Raw genomic sequence first — 3,836 nt, 5'->3', positions numbered from 1 at the left:
TGCTTGGCCGACGGCACCCTGAGGAGGCCCGCTCTGTGGGAGCGTACCGGCCTGTGGGAGGGAATCTGCGGCAGAAGGCGGTCTCGGAGATAGCCAGGACCGATGCCATGGAGCGCTTTAAAGGTGGTGACTAGCACCTTAAAGCGTACCCGGAAGGCCACTGGCAGCCAGTGCAGCTCGCGCAGCAGCGGTGTTACATTGGATTGAACTGCAAGAAACTAATGCAAGCTGTTACGAACCCGTGGAAGATAAAGGGATAAATCAAAGCCAATTACAGCTGATTTTCAATCTAAGTATAGGTAGAAAAATTTGCATAACAGAAAAGTCCACAAAGGGACTATCAGATTCCTTCACCCATAATTGCATACAGCAGGGGTGTCAAACTGGCAGCCCACGGGCCCGGATGCATCATGAGGAAACTGTGCCCACCCCATTGCTAGCAATGGGGAAAAAGTTCCGATACGTCACGTGATGTCACATGACGTCGTGAGTTTGACATGTCTGGCATACAGCTTTTCAAACAATGTAGCTCAGGGTTAAAATGAAGGGTCCTTGTTCTCTGGCTTGGGTTTTGTTTGGTTTTTTGGGGATTTTTTTTTGGCAGATGTTTCATTACTCAAACTGGGTAACGTGATCACTGATGATGTTACCTATTTGCCATAATGAAACTGCAAGAAAACAACCAAGCTCAGAGAACACCAAGGATCCCTAATTTACAATTCCTGGTTAATCTACTCTTAACCATTCCCAAATACCTTTTTGTGTGTAAATACCTTTTTGGTAGTGATCCCCTAATTAAAGCAATTCAGCAGCAGCAAAGGATATTGTTCTCACGAACATGTGTGCTTGCCTTTTTTCTAAAGATAAGAAATCTCACAATTAAGGTGGATTTCAACTTTTGCTTCTATTCGCCTAGCACAGTGGTTCTCAACCTGTGGGTCGGGACCCCATTTGGGGTCGATCGACCATTTCACGGGGGTCGCCAACCAAGGCTGTCCGCCATTTTTTTTGTCCATTTTTTCCCCCTTTTCCGGCGGGTGCCTTACCTCCCTTGGGCTGGGCCAGCTGGTGGTCGGCCTGCTCCGTCTCTGCCGCTTGCCAGCTACGCCTCGGCCGGCGCAGGGAGCGGAACCACGCATGCACGGCGCTCCCGGGCAGCGAAAGTCCTCGACTTACGACCGGTTGGGTAGTCCTCGACTTACGACCGGTTTAGTCCTCGACTTACGACCGGTTTAGTCCTTGACTTACGACTGGTTTAGTCCTCGACTTACGACCGGTTGGGGTCGCGGCATTAAAAAGGTTGAGAACCACTGGCCTAGCACCACCCTTCCCGAGCTCAAATGTTAACATAAAACCCTTACCTATAATTTTCCAGCCTTATGGAGCCTTCTTGAAATTCAGCAGCAAAAAATGCGGACCAACCTAAGTCTTTCACCTTCATCTGTTGATAGAAGACCTTGAGATCCAGGGTTGGGCCTGTTGGTGAATCTTTGTCTTGGCCTCACCCTGGCCTTACGAAATTTAACCCTGAATCTTCTGTGGTGTCTGGTTTATCAGTCAGGAAACACACTCAAGAGCCTGGCTGGTTTAGTCTTCACATTCAAGGGTCGCCATTAGTTGTAGAAATGTTCTTGGACGTTTGGTAGGAGGAGATGAAGTCTGGCTTTTGGGAGGCTAGGCAAGATAACCAGAACCATCTCTTGTACTTTTACTACAAGCCTGCTTAGTGCACAAAGTAGAAAGAGCAGCACGCAGCGGGGTGACCATTGTAGGTGAATTAAGAAACCTGATGCCAGTTAGAGCCCATTTATACATTTGGTCCTACTATGGCAGTTATTCCTAAACAAAAGCCCAAATAAGTCAAATAATCACTTTATTTCTGTAGTTCCTTTGGAATATCAAGGTGGCTTTGAACACTTGGCTCTTTTTCTGGACTGGAAAATATTAAGGCTCTTTAGATCAGGGGTCCCCAACCTTGGCAACTTTTAAGATTTGTGGATTTCAATTCCCAGAATTCCCCAGCCAGCAGGAGTTGAAGTCCACAAATCTTAAAAGTTGCCAATGTTGGGGATCCTTGCTTTAGATGAAAGGCAAGATAGGGATAGTACTGTGGGGGGAAAAAACCACTCCACTCTCACTTCCATTTTAAACTTATGTTTATTATAAAAAGGGATTGGGTGACTGTTTTGTTGGTTGCATTGTCAATTACAGCACGTTAAAAACTCACAGCTAATTGGTTCCTGAGTGTCATGCCCTCAAGACGTGGCAATTCATCTCGGCACTAAAAAGTAGTCAGCAATATGAAACTGCTGGAGGCATGTTGATTACCTTCACTTTTTCAACCTTAAAACGCAACTGACCTATGAACAGCTACTACAAATTGCAACTGTACACCCTTATCAAATCTGCTGCCTCCTAACCCAACTTTCCTGCACTTAAAATTATTTCAGGTTTATACTTTTTGAAGGTCAAAACACAAGAATGGCTTTAGAAGATCTTCAAAAACATCCAACCCATTGCTGCCATCTGTTTGACTGTTTCAGACCGTAAAGCAGCAGAGAGACACAACTTTAGACAACCCGGTTGTTTTTTTTTCCAGAGCTATCTGACACCTGCAAAACAGCAACGGCACAATCTGTTCTGCAGCATATGTGGACGCAAAGGGGTGAGTTAGCAAAGCAATAAATTGCTGCTTTTCTGCACCAAGAAAATAGAAGGCATATCACATTTCTCTTAAATGGGAGATATAACTGGTTTGGTTAGGCACTATTTTCTCACTTGAGAAGAAAATATCTTGGCTGGATGGAAAAATCACCGCAATTTGTGCTATTCAACCCATTTTAGACACTTATCTTCCAATTCCCGTTCCCAATTATGTGGAGTTCCAACATGAGGCAAGTAGCCCAAGAAACAACCAATGCAACAGTTTTAAAACTGAAAAGAGATGAGTAAACACTGCCTGTCTACACTAGGGGGAAAAACATTTAAAGGCTACCATTAAATCTGCAAACCTGGGGCTCCCCTACACTGAATCAACTTATAAGAATAGCTTTTACAACTGGGGGGGGGAAGGAAAGCTTTATCTGAGGGGGAAAAAATTAAGCTACATACCTTCAGAAATTTCAGGAACTTAGTTCCACAGTTTAGAAACATCACAAAATCCCAATTAAAAAAGGGATTTCTCAATAGATGTCCACGACTGAGCAGGCTCAGAATATAACTAACATCATTTACATGGAGTTTTTTTTCTCTCCATAATAAATTAAAAACGAACAGTTGTCTTGCCCTGGATCATTCCTTGTGAAATAATCTATGAATAGCTGTTCAAATTAGTCAGGGTAATATAATTAGAAATTTGGGGTTTGGATTTGCATAACTCAGCTCAATTTGAAAAGAACCTGGTTCCCTAAGGCTGAATATAAACCACGGGAGATGAGAAAATGCACATTAAATCTTGATTTAAGACAATCTTGCTCCTTGTACAGCAAGTTGCCCGATGCCTTCTGCTTATTGTAAGAAATAAATTGACTTCATAGGCCTTTTTTTTTCCGTTTACATTTTCTCAACCGAAGTATCAAAGATGCTTCTACATACTATTTTTTTTATCTTATAAAAATATTAGGAAAAAAAAATATTTTGGGGCTCATTAATAAGAAACAGCAGCCCAATCTGAAAACTACTGTTAAATCTCATTAGATATATTACATGCTTCTCCTTTCTTTAAAAAAAATTTCTCAGTTTCAGAAATCATTCACTTTTCTAGGCTTTAAAAAAAATAATAAGGGAGAATTCTGTTTACAGGATTTGAGAAAATCCACCCTCTCTTCCATATTTCA

Source organism: Protobothrops mucrosquamatus, unplaced genomic scaffold (assembly GCF_001527695.2).
Source record: "Protobothrops mucrosquamatus isolate PMUCROS unplaced genomic scaffold, P.Mucros_1.0 scaffold4925, whole genome shotgun sequence".
NCBI classification, from domain to species: domain Eukaryota; kingdom Metazoa; phylum Chordata; class Lepidosauria; order Squamata; family Viperidae; genus Protobothrops; species Protobothrops mucrosquamatus.
The sequence above is the reverse complement of the archived record's forward strand: the minus strand, read 5'-3'. Positions refer to the sequence as shown.